Source organism: Halyomorpha halys, unplaced genomic scaffold, assembly GCF_000696795.3.
Source record: "Halyomorpha halys isolate HHAL.00 unplaced genomic scaffold, Hhal_1.1 Scaffold403.1, whole genome shotgun sequence".
Lineage (NCBI taxonomy): Eukaryota > Metazoa > Arthropoda > Insecta > Hemiptera > Pentatomidae > Halyomorpha > Halyomorpha halys.
The window spans coordinates 552,762-574,842 of NW_027116019.1; the positions used below are offsets into that span (position 1 = coordinate 552,762).

The following is a 22,081-nucleotide window of genomic DNA, read 5'->3' on the forward strand; positions in this document are numbered from 1 at the left end:
AGTATATGTAAAAGAGGGGGAAGAGCTTGGATAGGATGCCCGATGTAATATAAATAAATTTTTTAACTCACTCTGGTGATTCAATGAAAAAATTGAACTGTTCATTCTATCTCTCATTCCAGTTTTTATTTCTTCGGATTCAATTCCTTTTCTGCTTGAGTTAATTGATTGCTGCTACACGTGTAAGGGGGTAAGAGACGGTTTTCTTCCACCCCCCCTCTTATCCACGTTATAGCTAACATAATACCCTGGCGTATTGTTGGAAAAGTGGAACCTTGCTGTAACTGATTGCAAAGAGTTTTCTTTTATTTAAAAACCTTAATATCAGGGCGTTTGATATATTGATGATCTTATTTTTATGGCACTTATTTTTGAAAATATTTTTCTATAACGAATTGTATATATCTTTATATCTCTATAAAACAAAAAAAAAGAATAATATGGATATTATGAGAAATAATAAATATATCATTATTAAAATATGTTCACATAATTATTTTACATGATAAGAATAATTAGAGAGCGGTGGCGCTGTGGCAGGGCACTGTGCTACTAACTTCAAGGTCTCGGGTTCGAAACCGGCTGTAGTAGTAGGCCCTCATTGGTGATCTTGACCAACATCACCTCCTTGAATAACAGCTGTTTTTTTACACCATGCTTCCTCACAAAGTACTGAACTCACGATCCTTTGTAAATCGTAGTTCTTCACTAGTTATTTGTATTATATTTTAAATTACTTTACACACAGGAATCACATATAAAAATATTTACATGGACCTAAGAGATATAATCCACTACTTCAACATTAAATGCAAACCATGTTTGAAGCAATTCATTCATAGACCTAATTATAGTAAAAGGAACCATATTATTTGTACGAAAATCTGATATTAATTAACCTTTAATAACTCATATTGCTTACTCGATAATAATAATCCCCCTATTTTTTTTTTATTTTTATAAAATCGCTATTTAGTCTAAAACTACGCTTTAAATTAATTTTTCCTCAAGGTAGTATCCTTGGTCCCATCTTCTACACCGTCTATACAGCTGACATTCCAACCAATCCTAACACTATCCTCACCACCTATGCCGATGACACATGTGTGCTCGCTGTTAATAATAACCCATTAATTGTATCCCAAACTCTCCATCCCATATCACAGCCCTCGATGAATGGTATCGTAATTGGAGAATTAAGATAAATTCCAACAAATCCCATCAAATCACCTTTACCATTCGTCGTAAATCTACTGACTGTCTTACAGTTTCATTTAATGGTCTTACTCGTACCCCTGCCGAACAGATCCGCTACATTGGATTAAATTTGGACAAATGATTAACCTGGAACCCTCACACCAGACTGAGAAGACAGGAAACTGCACGTCGATTTCGACTATTACAGCACTAACTAGACAAACGGTCTAAACTTCCAACACATTACTAAAGACTAATCTACATGACTGTAATAAGGCCAATCTGGATATATGGAGTTGAGCTTTGGGTCTCCACTAAACCTTCGAATTCCTCTCGTATTCAATCCTTACAATCCAAAATCCTTCATAAAATCCTCAATGATCCTTACTTTGTCACAAATAAAATCATACATAAAGACCTTCATGTTCCCTATGTAACCAATCTAGCCCGAACCAGATATCACTCCTTCTATTAAAAACTCCCTATCCACTCAAACCCCATAGTTTCTAACCTTGCATCCTCTTCCATTCCTGACAATCCTCCGAGGCGCCTAAAAAGAAGATGGCCTCGTGACCTTATATTGTAAACTATTTTTAGAGTTCTACTACTGGGTAGTTAAGAAGATGGCCAATGGGTAATTTCTCTACATGCCTGTATCATGTCATTATAGTACAAGAGCCCAAGAGGAGAAAAAAGGTAGTTATCTCACCCTAATTTTTGATTAATTTAATGAAAACTATGTATAATTACTAGTCAAAATTCATGAGTCTGCATAGGTATAGTATAGGTAGAGGGAATACAAAATGGCGCCTGCCATCGGCGGGAATATCATAAAAATTACTACCCCTACGAAGATAAGTGTCAGAAACTATGTTATAGTAAGTTAAATTTCCTTTATTTTGAGTGTTGGCAGACATATGTGCGTCCTATGGATCTAGAGATATATTTTGGCAAAAATCCAACATTTTATACGAACAACTGGAAATGAACATTTTGTGATTTTATTTTGAAAAATATCATAAAAACTACTGCTCCTACAAAGATAAACGTAATAAACTATTTTGTAGTAAATTTAACTAGCTTTAGTTAGAGCGCTGGCAAACATTTGTACGTCCAATGGTTTCTGAAATGAACTTTTTTATAAATCAAACTTATTGTCCCAACAACTATAAATCAATTTAATTTAGCAAATAACATGAAAACTGCTATTCCTACGAAGGTAAAGGTCATAAACTTACTTATAGTCCATTAAACTAGCTTTAATTTGGGTGCTAATAGATATGTATACATCTCATTGTTTCTGAGATATAGATTTCTCAAAATAAATTAGCTAACTACTAATCTTTTAGAAAATTTTTAAGAAATTTTACATTTTAAAAAGCTATATCTCGAGAAATATTGGACGTAAATATCTCTTTTAGGGCTAATATTTCAGAAAATTTACTCTTTTTTAAATAATGTTCTCTTAAATTTTCTAGTGTTGTTGATTGTTTTTAAGATATAGAGCTCCGAATGAAAAATTAATGTTTTTTTAAGGTTATGAAACAGATGCCATTTTTATTCCCTCTACCTATACTTGGCAGACTCATCAATTTTGACTAGTAATTATACATAGTTTTTAATGAAGTAATCAAAAATTATAATAGATGCCTTTTTTTCTTCCCGGCTCTTGTACTATTCTGACTGTTTTTGGTTTTAGAGATAGATTGAAATATTTGACGTAAATAGCTCTTTTAGGGCTAACATTTCAGAAAATTTACTCTTCTTTAAATAATGTTCTCTTAGATTTTCTAGTGTTGTTGGTAGTTTTTAAATTATAGAGCTCCGAATGAAAATTAATGTTTTTTTAAGGTTATGAAACAGACGCCATTTTTTATTCCCCCCACCTATACTTGGCAGACCCATAAATTTGGACTAGTAATTATACATAGTTTTTATTAAATCACTGGATGTATTGGTAATGTACAGTTGTAAAAGTGAATACAGATATAATTAAAATAAAAAAGATTTTAGTTACCCATTGGTTTATTCACGATTTTTTACATTTGGGTTTTCTACTGCTAGATTTGGCATATTTTAGGTTTTTATACCAAAATACGGATATGTTTTTGAAAAGTGAAAATTACGTACTACTAATACATCGAGGTTCCACTCGTACTTCGTATAAGTGCATAAGGAACAATTTAGTATAAAGAGATGTGACGGTTGGATGCATTCATTCCCTTACAGACGAGAACATCAAAGCGTATTTACGACTGTTATATAGGAAATTTAAAACTGCGTCACCGGGTCTAACTTCACGTCCATTAAGCGTAGGCCTTTCTTATTCTCTTTTTGCTGAATTTTTTATCGTAATGAAAAACTTCCGTTTTGTGTGTATTATAATAAAGAGTGGGGGGTAGGTGAGTTCAAAGACTTTCCCGACCCCCCTCCCGCCACCCCGCTTGTTCCTTTTGTCTCAGCGGCAACTTGGCCTCTTTTGTTGGCTGATAATTTTATGGGTGAGGGCAGCAAAGCGTGGCAGAGTCGACACAAAACAAATGAAAAGAAATCTCATTTTTAAGCTCGAGTTCATCCGGTTCCCAGTCACTCGTATTCGCTCCTCACATCCTCTTTCACATTTATTTATTAAAGAAGGGGGGAGGATGTGATTGTGTGTGTGTCACGTCACAACTGTGTCTTCCTTTTAATATACAGATTTACAACTGGGAGTGCGTTCAGTACTATGAATTATTGCAAAATATATATATGTTATTAATTGGAGAAGTTTGTCTGAGGGTGCGGTCAGCAAAGAACAACATAAAGAAACAAAATCATATTTATTTATTTTATTCCTACGTTTCGACTCTTCATCAGGACTATAGAACAAAAGAGATAACAACAACATTTAGAGAAACATGAAATTGAAAAGGAATAGTATGCAAACAAATTTGGAATTCTACAAAATATTGAATTAAATCATAAATGATAAAAAATTGATAACTGATAATTGAATAGTAAAAAAAAAATTAAATTGATTGATGTTGTTCTTTGCTGACCACACCCCCCGATAAACTTCTCCAATCATTAATCTACGGTCAACTATCTACACCTCATTATATATGTTATTGTTCTATTTTTTTTTTAGGTTCTTGATGATCAGTCAATCATAAAACTATATTGAAGCAAAATTGTATTAATAGTCATGCGCTACACTAAAAAACACAGTATCTTGACACAGGATTTTTTTTTAATTATTAAACAAAAGACTGATATACATAACTGTAATAAGGCCAATCTGGACATCTGGAGTTGAGATTTGGGGCTCCACTAAATCTTCGAATTTCTCTCGAATCCAATCCTTACAATCCAAAATAAAGATCTTAATGTTCCTTATGTAACCGATTTATCCCGAACCAGATATCATTCCTTCCATTAAAAATTCCCAAACCCACCAGTCCCTAACCTTGCCTCTTCTTCCATTTCCAACAATCTTCTGAGGCGTCTAAAAAGAAGATGGTCACGAGACCTGCTAGAGTAAAATACTACAGGCGTATACAAATACTAAAGTATTACAGGCGTGTAGAGAAAATACCCATTGGTAGCACTCTATTGACATTAGCTAGTCTCTATCTTCTTTTCAGGCGCTTCGGAGAATTAGTCAGGAATGGAAGAGGATGCAAGGTTAGAAACTAGGAGGTTTGAGTAGTTAGGGAGTTTATAATGGAAGGATTGATATCTGGTTCGGGCTAGATTGGTTACATTAAGGTCTTTATGTATGATTTTATTTGTGACAAAGTAAGGAGCATTGAGGATTTTGGATTGTAAAATTTTTATTTAAATTATATTCTGTACATTTTTTTTCACTATAGGGTATGACTTACAAAACACCTTTTTTTCGACTAACCCTTTTGTAGGGTACGATAAATCAACTTCGAGTTGCTTCCTTCGAGTGCAGAGCTCCTTCATCCTTTGAGAGTGCCACTTCTTCCCTCCCAAGTCCATTCCTAGCACGTGTTGATTTTATCCTTTCCTGAAAACCTGCTCCTGAATCCGATGTTGGCCGATGTTCTTCGTGTCACTTTCCACTTCTCAAAATCAAGAGGGTTTGGATTTTTTCAAAACATTATATGTATACATGTATATATGAAGCTTCCTCTTGCATATTAGTTTATCTAAACTCAAGTATAACTTTTTGTTTGTTTAATTATTAATTCTTATTCTTTATGAATCAGCATATATTCCTTGATACGTACAAACCATACCGATGAATGTTAACATCTATCAAAATACGTACACACATATTATCCGGTATTCAGTTTTTTTTCATAAAGTCTTATTCACCTAAACTATTGAACGTGTAGTGTTGTTGGAAAAAGAATTAGGTAAAATATCTCTAATTATGTCTGACGTTTTTAATATAAACTAAACTCAGGCATTAAAATCTTGATTATCCGTTAATACCGAACAATGATAAAGATAATTTTACATTGTATCAGTGCAGTATAAAATATTTGTACTTTAACTATCATTAACCCAAAGTTTCTTTCTTAGAGTATGAATTAGTGGAAGTAATAAAAAAAAAAAAAGAAGGAATATTTCATAAAAAATAAGAGAGATTCCCCCTTCCTTGAAATTTCAATTCCTATGAAATAATATAATCGTCATCAAATATAGTATTGCACTTGTATATTTATAAATGTCATTGTGTAATAATATAGATATTTTAAGATGTAGTGTTGTTCTTATGAACCAATAGTAGTAAAATCGTAACAATACGCAAATGACACGAAAATATACTCAAGCCATCAGCGATAGAACATGATTTCGATTTAGATTTTCGTTCAAGAATTACCCTTTATTGGGCAACAATAGCTCTTTCCTGTAAACGACAAATGTCAAAGGTTTTAATTGCCCATGAACAAAAATAGGTATTATTCGCATCAGGTGCCTATGCTATACAACATATATGTAAACATGCGTAAATAGGAAGCTGTCAGACAAGTCCTCCTCCATGGAGAACATTTTTATTTTCACCTTCATTTTGCAGATAAATACCCCGTCAGAGGTATTATTCATTATTGTTTAAAGAGGTGTAGTCATCCAACAGAGTTAGTTGTGGATGGGTACTCTAGGAGACAAGTTGTATATAATGGAGAGTATAATAAAAAAAAAAAAAAATGTCCGTTTTCAACTAAATATTTGTATTATTATTTCTTTGATATAAAATACAATTCATACTCAAAGTGTATTTTTTAATAATTTATTTATTGATATTTACAACTGTATACACATATATACAACAAGTAAATTTTCTTTAGGTGACATAGTAACATGATAAAAACATGTGGAGAATCTACCCACTGATAGAGCTCCAATAACATATCTAGAGAAGAAGATCTCGAGGCCATCTTCTTTTCAGACGCCTAGGAGGATTATTAGGTAATGAAGGAGAAGTGGATTTGGGTGGTTGCGAAGTTTATTATGGAAGGAACGGTATTTGGTTCTGGCCAAAGTGTGACAAAGTAAGGAGCATTAAGGATTTTGGAATGTAAGGATTGGATTCTGGAGGAATTTGATGGTTTAGTGGAGCTCTAAAGCTCCACTCCGTATGTCCAGATAGGCCTTATAATAGTCATGTAGATCAGTATTTTGTAATGGATATGCAATTTAGACCGTTTGTCTAGTAAATGTTGCAATAGTCGGAATCTACGAGCAGTTTCTTGTCTTTTTAGTCTTGTATGAGGATTCCATGTCAGTCGTTTGTCGAGATGTAGTCCTAAGTAACGGATCTGTTCGACAGGAATAAGTGGGGTATTATTAAAGGATATTGTAGGGGAAGAGGTCATGGGTTTACACTCAAAGTGTAGACTTTTTATCTACCACCATTTGCCATCTGCTAGCCAATTGCTCGATCCCACGCAGATACCATTCTTTGGGATGGCTGTCAAAGAGCCGCAATTTCAACTTGCTCAAAAATATTAAATTGTTTCCATTGAAGGAAATGGTCCATAGATCGAAACAATCCGATGGTGTGAGATGTGAAGTATATGGGGGATGACGTAGAAGTTTGAACCTATGAAGTTCTTTAAACTTTTCTTTGGTTTGACATAGAAGTGATTGTTGAATTCTTGAGGGATCAGCCTACTGCTCTTCTTCACCTTTCCCATGGAGAGTAGATGGTGAATAACAGTATCTCTTGACACACCACATACCTTGGCAAGATTGCGAGTACTTGTGGACGGATTTGACTCAACAGCTTCCTGGAGAACCCTATCAATATCTATATTAATGGTCGCACCGGCCTTCTTCCTCTCTCCAACGTCTTATCCCCACTGCTAAATTTTTCAAACCAACGCCACGCGGTGCACTGGTGAAGGACACCTTCCCCTTCATATTTAATAATTTCATGAGTTGCTTCAGCTGCTTTGAATTTTTTTTTCAGTAATACCTTAAAATTACGATAACCTCGTAGGAAGCTGTCATGTTTCTTCTTTGAAACGAATGACTAAACTGAGGCTTTTTTGAAGTCGGATGTGAATAAACAAGCTATAATTCTTAAGTATTGGTGAGAATTAAATATGATTAAACTATTTACAGTTCTTTGAAATCTTAAATATGGTGTAAAGGTCACTTTTTTGTTTTTCATTTTTTAAACACCCTATTACAACCAGAGTTGGGCAAATATTATTCGAATGACGAGAGATGAATACTTTTTTATTCGTGAATTTTCTACTCGAATAATTCTTTATATGTGTTGAATAAGAAAATGCTATCGATTTTAAGATTGCATATCGATTTATTTGAACTTTCTTGATTTTCAACATGTTAGGGTCCCTTTATGTTTTGAGATATGTAGAATATGAAAATACTATCGATTTATTTTAACTTTTCTGATTTCTAACATGTTAGGGCCTCTTTACGTTTTGAGATATGCAGATTTCTTATCTTATTTAAAATAAATCAATACTAGATCTTAAAATCGATATAATTTTCATATTTTGCATTCCTCAAAATGTATAAAGGGACCGTAACATGTTAGAAATCAAGAAAGTTAAAATAAATCAATACGCGATATTAAAATTCAATATCATTTTCATATTCTGTATATCCGAAAACATAGAAATTGGCCCCTGTGTGTTAGAAATAAAAAAAATATTAAAATAAATCGATATGGGACCTTAAAAGCAATTGCATTTTCGTTTTGTACTCGTCTGAATATGTGAAATAGGACCCTCATACATTGTAAATTGAAGGTGGTAAAAAAATAAGCGAATTTAAAAAAAAAAAATCAAATTTTTATTCGAATAATATGTATTAGACTAATTTTGTATTCAAATAATTTTTCATTCGACTAATTTTTTATTCTATTGAAATAGCATTTTAAATATTCGAATAAAGAGTATTCGGATTGTTTAGTCGTATTTTTATTCGAATAAAAATTTATTCGTCTCTCGTGAATCGAATAAAAACTATGAATAAAAAAGTATTCGTTTTTTGTCAATCGAATAATTTTTGCCCAACACTGATTAGATCCATCTATATTGTAATTGTTCATAGTAATGCGTAGACTCCGTATCTTACATCTCAAAGTGAACTATCTTACACCACTCAGCAGTTTTTGTTTTTTTTAACTTAAGGGGTTTAACTTCTAACACGCGATTCCTAAGCATTTATGTATATTTTGTTTTTACGCATCTATCACCCAATACCCTCAAGAAGGTATAGTGACAACTTGTGACTATTGGAAAGCCATAAAAACTAGCTAAGGTAAGAAGAGGCGATAAAATCAATGAGGATCCGATGTTTGAAGAAAGGGTAGTGAGTTGTTTCTCGAGAGGAGGGGGCGATTTTTACGAGTGGTTCTGGTTCGAGAAATTTAGTGTTTCCCTTCGGCCGGTACTGAATCACCTCCAACCCGCATCTTCTCTTCCCGCTTCTATATTTATTATCTTGCCTATTTCAAATTGTTTCTGCTTTATTCTTCTTTATTATCTTTTGGCCCTCATTTGTCTTTGATTCACCTCGTCTGGACGCAACTATTGCTATAGGTTGTTTCTAGTTCTTATTGACATATTTATAATACCATATAAAGAAAAAAAGTGGTGTAATATGTTATGTATTCAACAATATCCATTCATAAAAAAAAAAAAAACTGTTGTTAATTATTTACTGCTTTCGTTAACTTCAGTAAAATCCTATGAAGAACCAACCTTTTTTAAACCATGTCTCATTGCATATCTGCACCATAACTAGAACCACTATTAATAATTTCAACTTTATAGATATATATACGGATAAATAAATGAGTGAGTGAGTTGTGGAAACGTCGAGCCCAATTTTATATATACAGTTTATGAAAAATTCAATTATCAACTTAGATTTGATATGTATCCAGGTATTAAAAATTATTAATATATTATAAAAGTCTGCCATATGTCTTGTTATACCTATATGCCGGGTATATCAACAAAGGGCACTTTGCAGGTGACAATTTCAAAAAGGAAATCCAGTCCCGCCGGACCCGCCCCGTTAGAACCCCGGGGAGCGACGGTTCTATATCACTTTTGAAATATTAGCTTAAAAGGGGAAGAGGAGACTTTAAGATAGTTAAATGGAGTAATATTTAAAAAGCCCTGAAATTGAAAAATGGTATGAAACCCTCCACTCCCACCCTCAGTGGCAGCCTATCTGACTTTTTAACAGACAATTATAGCGAGTAGGTTGGTCGATGTACGACATGTCTCAATCTCACAAGAGGAGATCATAACACAGAAAAAAGGCAAACACGCATCACATTTTGAAATTTACAGTTTAAAAAAGGCAATCCTTCCCCGCCGGACCCGCCCCCCTAAGACCCCCGGGAAGCGACGGTCCTATATCACTTCTCAAATGTTTGCATAAAACGGGAAGAGGAGACTTTAAGATAGTTTAATCGAGCAATATTTAAAAAGCACCTGAAATTAAAAAACGGCGTGAAATTTCGCCCTGATGATGTCCTGCAATCTGGGGCGAAACGTTGGATCATAAATAAATTATTTATTTACTATTTAGTTATTAAATAAGTTATTTTGACAGCACCCGAGTATAACCCTACTCTCCTTCAAAGGAAAAGTGAAGCCAAAAAGGCCACGCCCACGGAGGCTAGTTTTACATTGTGGTTGATTGGAACGTCCGGCATTGTAATATAATCTAAAACAGAAGGCAGCCAGTGACTGGTTCCTACTATGCCCCGCCTTGTTTTGCTTTACTTTACCAGTTACCACCTCTATTATACTCCTTCTAAGGTGTAATGATGAATTAAACCTTCTTTTTCGTATATATGTATATATAGTTGACCGTAAAAATTGATATATAAGAATATGGTCAGAGTTGCGGTCAAAAGAGAAACAAAAATAGTTTACAACTATTTATTTTCCGACGTTTCGCCCCACTTTGCAGGGCTTCATCAGGGCTGTTCAAAGGAATCGGTTGAACAGCTATTATTAGTTACTTCTTTTACAATTATTGTTATTATATCCTATATTGTTTTATTTTATTCAGTATAATCTCCTATTATTTGTAACGATATGTGTCATTCTAATTTTACTTAGTTATTATAGTTATTATTATTATCATGTAATAACTCATGTACTGTATCATTCTGTATTTTTCATTTTTAGTCATATCTTTATCACTATTGTATATATGTATATATAGTTGATCGTAAAAGTTGATGTATAAGGTCAATGGTCAGGGTTGCGGTCAAAAGAGAAACAAAAGTCTTCTTATATATCTCCTTCTTTTCCTTTATTATTTACGATTTTTATCTTTAAATCTATTTATTATTGACGAAGTGACCATTTCTTTTGTTTTATTAGTCCGGATTACCAAGTGTCCACCATGATATATTTGGTTAATGTAACGAATCCGTATTTATTGTTATTACTACTGTAATTGAATGCTCAACTATTGTTCAATAACAGTAACAAAAAAAAAATCTTACACATATAATAAATGTTCCGTATTTCCATGATATACCAAGAAAAAAAAAATAATACCTTTATCGAATGACTGAAACTTAAAAAAATTGTTCATATTAAAACCTGCATGTGACAGGCAATCCATATAATACATTTAATTTTAACATCAACTACAGGAACGTATTATTTCACAATCTTTTTTTTTTTTTTTTTTTTTAAGGAAAATATGTCATTTCCACCCATCGGCTTTGGAAAGGATTTTTTATTTAAATGTAAATGGATTTTCTTTTTTTTTTTAGGCTGGTGGGTATATTTTCATAATTTATTTAAATAAAACGAATTCTTGAATTGTTCTAAGCATTATATAGATGAAGTAGATGAAGATTCGCTATAGTTAAAACTAATAGCTAAAATTGCTATGGTTACGACCCTTATTCATGAATGAACCATTGATAATTAAATATCGTATCGATGACAATTTTAGCTATTAGTTTCATAATTGGCTAACCCTGGTTGATGGCTTACATCACAATGATGTTAAATAAATTTACACTAATTTAACGACAAATACAATTGAAGATTCTCTTCCTCTCTTTTAGGAAAATTACAACTTTTCAATTAATTTTCCTAAAAGAGAGAACTTTTAATTTTTTTTTTATTGTAAGGCTCGAAGGAATGTTCTTGAGAGGAAATATGAAGTAAGACGTCGACTTGTATTTTCCAGGGATTAAAACGTTATTTTATTTCGATAGTTTATAAGTAGGTATCGATTATATGAGAAAAAATAAGAGAATGAAACGCAAGAAATAAAAAAGAAGAAACTGCTGTCCCTGTCAAACGCAGTCGAGTGCTTTTTTGTCATCTAGATATCTAAATATATATTATCATATTTTTTTAATGTTTTAGTGTAAAGATTATACAAAACTGTTTCATTTCATGATAAGCTTTAATTATAAAAATTACATTAAGAGCTCAATTATTTGTAATTATCTAATTAATAATAATATATTTTATGTTTATCCTCCTATACTGCCTTCAGGTCAAAAATTAAAACACCAGTGCCTAGTTCATATATTTTATCCCTGGACGTTTCGGGGACGCAGCGCCTCACTCTTCGGTTCGTAATCTGCCACAGTATTTAATTCCATCCATACGTTAAAAACCTTGGTGTCACTATAGATCAAATTCTCTCCTGGAAAAACCATGTCTCCGATATTTCCCGTCGTACCTTCTTCACCCTAAAACGTTTAAATTATCTTCGCCACCTACTTCCTTTTGAAACCTGTAGGCTCCTGGTTACTTCCTTAATATTCCCCCACATTGATTATTGCTGTATGTTTTTCGGGGGTGTCTCTGGGGATCTCGAAACAAAATTAAAACGGTTAATTAATTGCTGTGTATGATTCATCTTTTGGGTTCCCAGGAATGCCTCCGTCACCCGATTTTATGAAGAATTGAAGTGGCTTTACCCCTTCTTCCGTCGTAAATATTTTCTTGCTTCCTTCCTCTACCAAATTATCCAATCCCCCCGTCCATCGTACATCTCTGATATCCTTCAATTTAAACCCATGCATTCCCGCAATACCCGCTCACGGCCTTCAGACTTATATGTAAGTGCCCATCGAACCGCAGCCTTTGGAAGATCTTTTCTCATCCGTTCCTCATCGCTATGGAGTTCTATTCCCTCTTTCATTCGTAGTTCTAATACCCTTCCAATCTTCAAATCCCGTATCGTCGACCAACTTCTGTCCAACCAGTTCTTGAAGAATAACAATTAAAGTTTCAAACAAGATTTATATATTTCTGTACTTAATGTCTCAGATTTTTGTTTATTCTTGTAAATATGTACATTAGCAGAAATTTTACCTTTTCATTTATTAGTTTTAGTTTAATTATATTTGATTTTTTTTCCTATTACTTATTATCAGAAGTGTTTGTCATCTTATATTTTATGATATGACATATGATTTTACTTTATTTATTCTATTCTTATTTTATATGTTCTGTTATTGTTGTTCGTTTTTATCTTTTTAAATTCAATATTTTATTATATTTTATGACTTTTATAATTTCATTTTTATTTGGTATTTCACTCTAAGTCTCTGAAGCCTAATTTTGACGCCTGTACATTATTCTAAAGGGATCAATCCCAAAATAAATAAAGATTATTATTATTATTATGGGTGAGTCACAGTTTTTTTTAAATATGTCACTCTATTATATAAGTGACCCGCTTGTAATATTTCATTATACTCTCTTAGTGGAAATAAAATCCTGAATAAAGAAACTTGGAACTAGTCGGCGAATTGAACTCTTGGAAACTGAATAATTAGAAGAGAAAATAATGCAAAATATATTTATTACAGTGTATTACAAAAAAAATATAATACAGAATACGAGTAAATTACAATCATACAATTAGGGAAACGAGTTGTATAATTAAATGAACAGTTGTAATTTTTGTAAAAAGGGGGTCGGAACGCCGTCAGGCGGAGCGGGCGTACCCCTCCATTAATTTAAAAAATATAAATATAATAACATTATTGTAGTTATGTTTTTAATACTTTTTATAATTTCAAAATTATACTACAGTTCTGTTTTAATTATTGACTTAAACGCAGGATGGAAGGATAAAAACAGTTATACAATAGTAAAGCTAAGATGATGAAACGAATTAATAAAATACTCGATTAGGTATGTTCTAATATCTGTAAACGAAATTTTACTACTTAATTAAAATTTGAATGTTTCTGAAAATATATTTAAGAAAACAGTTTTTGGCCTGAACCTATAACACTGATAAAGTAACTTTATATAAATCTAAACATGCTCAGTTCTAGAGAATCTACCCAATGATATAACTCCAATAATATTTCTAGAGAAGATCTCATCTTTTCAGATGTAGGAGGTAGGGTTTATACAAAAACCGACATTTTAGATAACCGGTTTTCGAATAGTAATTTTTCCAGAAAACCGGTTTCGAATTATTATAAAAAAATTGTTTGCTCGAATATTCTGTAATTCGAACAAAAATTTTTAACAGAAAATTTAGAGTGATTAAAGGCAGTTTTGGACTGAAGTTATTTACTGTTCAATTTTATTGATAGTAAAATTTTTTTATGCAATTTAGTAGAACAATGAAATAATAGTTGACCAGGATTATTATTTATGCATAATTTTCACGTATAAGAATGTAAATATTTTTGTAACAGTGAAACGAGATATTCAGCAAAGGGTTCGAATAAATAAAAACACTATATTTTCATATTAACCATATTATTTTTTTTAAAAAAACAATGTTATTAGATACAGATGGATACTTATTAAAAACAATTAGAAAATATATAACTGTGTATTATATAATGTAAATTATAATCAAAGCCGAAAGACAAGAGTAAATAAAGTTTATGCATACACACTTATTAAAATCAATTTTAGTTTTAAAGACAATTAAGCAAAGGACCGAGTATTTTCTATTCCGGGCAATTTTAATACAAATTTAAATATTCTATTTATTTTTTTGTTTAATGAAATATGATTTCAGAAAACAGCGGACGTCTATCGATTTGCTATTTAGCCGTGTCCTTAGTTTATTCACAAAATTCCCCGAAATAGAAAATACCCTCTCACTTGTCATTCATACATTGAAAACCGATATTTTCTACTAAAAAACCGGTTTTCAAAACCGGGTTTTAAAAACCGACAAACCCTAGTAGGAGGATTATCAGCTATAAGGGAGAAGCCAGGTTAGGAACAAGTTGGTTTGGGTGTTAAGAAGTTTATCATGGAATGATTAGTATTTTGTTCTGATCAAATCGGCAACATATAGAATTGATTTGAGACAAAGTAAGGGGCCTTCATTTGGATTGTAAGAACTGACTGTGAGAGAAATTCGATGGTTTAGTGGAGCTCCAAAGGTCAACTCTGTAAGCCCATATAGGCTTTATTATTATAATCATATAAATGAGTCTTTTGTAATTAGTTGGAAGCTTAGACCGTTAGTCCAGTAAGGAAACTTTTTAGTCTTATATATGGATTCCAGGTAAATCGTTTGTCCAGATGTTGTCCTAGGTAACGGATCTCTTCGACAGGAATAATTGGGGTATTATTAAAGGATACTATGGGGCAGAAAGTCAACACATAAATTTAAACTAGAAAATCGTAAGAGGGCATAAACGAGAAAATTTGAATAAAAATAATAAATAACCATTTTTGAGGGTCAACGTTTCGGCTATCACTTATCACTTAAAGATTAGGCGTTTGATTTTCCAGCTAACAGCCCTGAAGAAGGCTAGAAACTCTAGCCGAAACGTTGGCACAATAAAATAGATTAATCCAACTTATTTGTGTTTATTATTGACCGCACCCCCAACCACCTTCTCCTCGAACATTATTTAACATCGAAGGACGAATAGAAATTCAAATATTAAAATGGCTTTGTAATAATTCAATAAATCGTTCTGTTCATAATCATTAATGTGTTTCAAATCTTGGTGTTGTCAGTTATCAGATTGCAGAGAGAAGTTCTTCTTTGATACCAATATATATGTACAGTGTTTCCGAAAATTTAATATTCCTGAAATAAAAAATATATTCTAAGTATTATTAAAAAATTACTTACGGTTGAGCGGCAACGACGAAGCAGACGAATAACCGGAAAAGCAGCTTTGGTCAGCAAAACGATGTAGAGCAAAGCACTAAAAAAAAAAAAAAAAAAAAAATTAATGCACTAAGATGATTTTAAGGTTAAAATAATTTTAAAAAATAGAAAAATTGTATTATGAATTATCTTTTCTAGGAAGTTGATTATATTGATTTTTTTTTTTTAATTGTTGAGGTGAAGAAAACTTCCAATTATAATATGTTATTACTCTAATATGTACTACCACATCAAAACCAGTTACAAAAAATATTACATATATTCATCCATAAAAGAATATAATTCACTGTAGAAAGACTCAGAATAAAAAAATCAGATTTTTAGATACGGACATTATTTCAGACTATGACAAAATAACCACTAAATAGACAAAAAATTCAATACAAGTAATAGATTATTAAATTATTTTTCAAATTATCAAAAAATAATAAGCCAAAAATTTGATAGATAGAGTAATCAACTTAACAGACAACATATACTTGAAACAAATCAAGACGTATACAACATTTTATTAGAACCATTTTACACTAAACTATTATTTTACCCAATTACGCCTTGCTATCATAACAATATTTGTAACAAGTTTTTAGTGTAAATTGGTTTTAAAAATTATCCTTGAAGATGGCTGAATTGGCCGAAGCGTTGGACTTTTGAGAAAATAAAGAATGTTTTGATGCTTTAATTTAGATACAATTAATTTAATTTAAACAATAATAATCAGTCTCAAGAAAGTGAAAAGATTATATATAAAATAATATTTTATGATCATATATTTTTATTTTATATGTTTTTTACAATGTAAGTTAAATAGATATGATAAGCAATTAATTCAATGTGTAAATAAAAATAATAATGCATTAATTCCAACTTAATATATTAATTTATATCAAACTCTCGATTGTGTTCAATTAATCTATATACATCCCTAAATATAGAAATTGCGAAATATTGCCGGGTCTGCAAGTATATAGATATTTATAATTATTAAAATTCGGAACTATTCAAATACCATTAAACAGAGTTTAGAATAGAATTTAATATTAACAAAAAAAAAAAAATCTTTTCTTTCTTTCTTCAAATACAGAAGTTATTCTTAATGTGTACCGATGGATCGTAGAAACTTCACGATAAGACTTTAAAAAAAAACACTGTATACACAGAGTAGATGATGAATATAAAAAGTTTTAAAATTGTCTCCAAAGGCAAATTTAAATTTTAAATTCACTATCAGTGGAAAAGTTTTAGGGTCGTGGTATAAATATTAAATTATACTTTTCGTCGGAGTTGCCAAACATTTTAACTTTCAAGTTTTCTCAATTGGACACTAGAGAAGTTCAAATCCGTAGAGAATGGAACGATCTACAAAAAACAAAAAAAGGAAAAAAGTCTAGTATTTTAAATGCATATTAATAGGCTTTTTAAATTTTTTATATCTTTATTGAAATTTACAACTGTATATTATATATTACATTTAGTAATTTTGATCTTAGTTAAAATGGAGTGTTACCGGCGTGTAGAGAAACCACCCATTGGTAGCACTCTAATGACATTTTACATTAGCAGGTTTCCTAAAAAGGATCTTCTTTTCAGGCGCCTCGGAGGATTATTAGGAATGGAATAAAAACTAGATATAACAAATAGTCTAAATTGATGTGTCTGTCAAGTATGGGTAGGAGGAATAAAAAATTGCGGATGCTTCAGAATGTTAAAATAAAAGTAATTTTTAATTCGAAGCCCTGTATCTTTAAAACTACCAACAACTCTAGAAAACTTAAGAGAACATCATTTACGGTAGAGTACATAAGCTAAAATATCTACATTTTCACACTGACTAATGCATGTAGTCCCAGTTTGGGTTTATTGTTTGTTATTAGCTTATATAAATGATATTTAGTTCTACCATTTGAGTGTTCAGTTTAGTTATAAGCTTATATAATAATTAAATAATTTTTTAATTGCTATTATTATTTAAAATCCTTGATATTCCTTATTACGTCACAAATAAACTCATTCATAAAGACCTTAACATCCCATTCGTAGCAGATTTGACCCAAAACATGTAGGCGTCTTTTTATTCCAAACTTCTTAACCATCCTAACCCATTAATTCTTAATCTTTCATCCTTAACAATCCCTGATAATCCTCCAAGGCGTCTGAAAAGAAGATGGCCACGGGACCTTCTAGTTTAAATTAATGTTTGAAGTACCACCAATGGGTGGTTCCTTCCCAAGATTTTCAAGCATATATGAAACATACAACATATTTACCTGTTGTATTATTTTGTACAGTTGTAAATTACAATAAATAAATAATTAAAAAAAAAGCTATTATTATTATTACAATTATTGCTAAATTATTATTATTATTATTATTATTATTACAATTATTGTTAAATTATGTACTTCACACGCCAACTCTATTTGTACGGGGGTTGCCCCATAAGCAAATGAAAATATTATTAGTATTATTATATGCTAAAACATGAGCTCTAATAGAACCATAATCGTTTAATAGTTTAAACATTTCATAAAATACGCCGAAAAATCAGTAGTTAGTGAATTTATTGTTGGAAATATATATTTCAAAAACCATTCGATGTTCAGATGCCTATTAGCACTTAAATAAAATCTTGTTTATGAGGTGTAGATAGTTGACCGTAGATTAATAATTGGAGAAGTTTGTCGGGGAGTGCGCCCAGGTCGAAACGTCGGCATAAAATAAATAAATATGGTTTTGTTTATTTACAGGTCAAAACGTCGGCATAAAATAAATAAATATGGTTTTGTTTATTTACACGTCGAAACGTCGGCATAAAATAAATAAATATGATTTTGTTTATTTATGTTGTTCTTTGCTGACCGCACCCCCCGACAAACTTCTCCAATCAAAATCTAGTTTAATGTACTATTAAGGAGATTATGACGTCTGTCTTAGTAAGAGTAGTATGTGGTAGTTTTTATGATGTTCGAAATAATGAATTCACAAAGTGTTAAATTGTTGGTGTTTGGACAACCATTTTGATTTATGAAAAACTGTATCTCTATATCTCAGGAACCACAAGCCGTACAGATATCTGGCAACACTGAAACTAAATATTGTTCTATTTGCTATAAAGTACTTTTAGAACGTTTATCTTCATAAGGGTAGTAGTTTTTATGAAATTTGCATATGAATATGAATTTTGCACATGAAAGTTTTACCGAACAACAAAAAAAAAAACCAATTTATAGGGGCATAAATTATTGAAAAAATTTACTAGTTTACTAGTCCTAAGAAGGTAAACGTCACATAAACTACTTTATAGTACATTAAATTAGCTTTAATTTGAGTGCTAATGGACATCTATACGTCTTATGGTTCCTGAGTATAGTTTCCTACAATACATTCACTAGCTACTGATTTTTCGGTGCATTTTTAATGAAATGTTGTTTTTCAAAAAGCTACATCACAGGAATAATTAAACAGTTATGACTCTCTTAGAGCTCATGTGTTAGCATATAATAGTAATAATAAATTATCTATTTGTTTATGGAGCAACCCCCATACAGATAAGAGTTCGCCTGTAAAGTACATAATTTAATAATAATAACAATCAACAGTTTTTTGATTTGAACAATTTTAAGTTTTCAGTTCATTTATTTACGAAATGTTGATTTTAAATTAGAGCTCATATTTTAGTAAATTGACTTTACTTTAAATGAAGTTCAATTAGATTTTCTAGTGATTTTGGTACTTTTAAAGATATGGAGCTCTAAATAAAATTTGTTTTTAGCGATTTGAAACAGGCATCTTTTTTGTTTATCTATCTACACCTGGCAGACTTATGAATATTGACTAGAAATTATATATAGTTTTCATTAAATTAGTCAATATTTGTATGAAATAACTGACTTTTTTCTCCACTATTTCTCTTGGACTTTAAGTTCTGTTTATTAGTGATAAATTTTATCATGAAGATTAAGAAGATTTATGTACAATTAAGAAGATTATAACGTTTGTATTAGTGAGAGTAGTTTTTTTTATAATGGTATTTGCTAAAATCAATTAACATGGTGATAATTTTAATTGTTCAGACAAAACTTTTATTTTATGAAAAACTATATTTCAGGAACAACTATAAATCAATATATTTTTTTGGAATCTCATAAAATCTTCTAAATCGTTATCTTCGTAAGAAGATCGTCATGAACTACGTTAGGGGTATTCATGATGTTGTGTTAAATGTTATAACTATAGGATTGTGAGCAGCCCTATTTGAAGTCATGTTAAACGTTAAATGCATAAGAGTCCCTAGCGGATTTTCTCAGCAACTTGTTGTATAAGCCTTTATGTTTATAACCTCCCTTCTAGACCCTCATGTTATTGTTTACTTCAGTTTTGATTTAAGTAATTAATTAAAACATGCCTAGAGTGAGTGAAAAGTGGAATTTGTGTGAAAGTTTAGCTTATGAGTGTCTTATTGATCTTCAAACTTGTGAAGAAGAGAATGAAGATGAGCTAATTGACAACTGTATTGAAAGTCACAACAACTAATATGGCGGCGATCTCAACTGGTCTATTGTGTGACGTCATTCTCGATTTAACTGACCAAGTAACAGACTCTCAGCCATGTTAAATGTTATTTCATTTTACCACGGCTAAAGAAGGCAATTTTTTTCGATTTAACACGAGTTTTTCCATTTAACACGCTTTAACATAGATCATGAATACCCCTATTATAGTACACTAAACTAGCTTCAATTTGAGTGCTAATAGACATTTGTATGTCGAATTGTTTTTAAGATATTTATTTTTCCAAATAAATACACCAACTACTCCTTTACTCCTTTACTAGGGCTCATATTTTAGCAAATTTAATCTACTTTAAATGATGTTCTCTTAGGCTCCGAATGAAGAATTCTTTTTTATTTTTTATTGTTTTGAAACAGTCGCCAGGTTTTATCCCTCCTACCTATACTTAGCAGGGTCTTTTTATTTCGACTAGTAATTATTCATAGTTTTCATTAAATTAGTCAATATTTGTGTGAAATTACTGACTTTTTTCTCCACTTGTTCTCTTGGACTAATAAGTTCCGTTTATTAGTAATAAATTTTATTATGAAGATATTTTAATAAACAAAAACATTGTGCCTCCCACCCGAAAAATAACCTATAGGTCATCCTCTCATAGGTAAAAGAAGGTTAAAACATTAGTTGCAATAATAACTCGCCATGTTACTCGAGTGACCAATCATGTCCCCAGTCCAAGCTGAAGCCCCAAGTCGCCAAGCAATTAGAGCTTTGTGCCTCGTTGGAGATATTTCCCTCATTCGTTAATCAATTCTTCTTAATTATAGCTTAATTTAGCCAGGGGGCTCTATTTAATTAGTGGCAAGGGTTTGTAAACCGATAGCTCTTGTGCTTGCGCTTGCACTCATCGGCAAACTTTTTAATTGGTTCCTTTTCAAACACTTTCTAAAAAAGATGGAAAACATTATTAAAATCTCAAGTTTACTTTTTGATCATTTTCAACTTCTTCTACGGCTTTCAGATTTTGAAAAAAAAAAAATATTTTTTATAAAAAATAAATGAAATAATTCTCTCTAGTACATTCAGTATTGCTCTTTCACTATTCATTGTCTTTTTTGAAAGTTTCATATTTTAAAAATTATCCTTTTTCTGCATATTTCCATTGTGTATATAACAATTTTGATCAAAATTGGGATATAAATGTACAACTGATCGTATTTAGTATCAGGTACGTTTATTGACTATTGGGATCGTCTGATAGGAGCAATTTTGTACCAGCTCATGTCGAATTTAAAAAATCACTTAAACCAAAATACTTTTAACTTTGTTTATTTTAAATAATAATTCTAATGCCTGTTGACATATGGAGCTCTGGGGCTCCACCAAACCAGGAAATTCCTCCCGCATCCAATCGTTAAATCCAAAATCCTACGTAAAATCCTTGATTTTCCTTATTACGTCACAAATAAACTCATTCACAAAGACCTTAACATCCCATTCGTTGCAGATTTGACCTAAAACAGATATCTGTCTTTTTATTCCAAACTCCTTAACCATCCTAACCCATTAATTCTTAATCTTTCATCCTTAACAATCCTTGATAATCCTCCGAGGCGTTTGAAAAGAAGTTGGCCACGGGACTTTGTAATTTGAATTAATGTTTGAAGAACAGTTCCTTCCCAAAATTTTCAAGTGTATATGAAACATACTACATATTTACCTATTATATTATTTTGTAAGTTGTAAATTACATTAAATAAATAATTTAAAAAAA

The 22,081-nt window shown here is 31.3% G+C and overlaps 1 long non-coding RNA gene across 1 annotated transcript in view; it reads right to left on the bottom strand.

Annotated features, from left to right (window-relative positions):
- The window catches only part of LOC106682320 (uncharacterized), a 468,677-nt gene that overhangs the window by 431,838 nt on the left and 14,758 nt on the right, over window positions 1-22,081 (bottom strand). Inside the window, exon 2 of the long non-coding RNA XR_010845003.1 lies at window positions 15,760-15,835. This is a non-coding gene — a long non-coding RNA (uncharacterized lncRNA). The remainder of the gene's footprint in view (window positions 1-15,759; window positions 15,836-22,081) is intronic.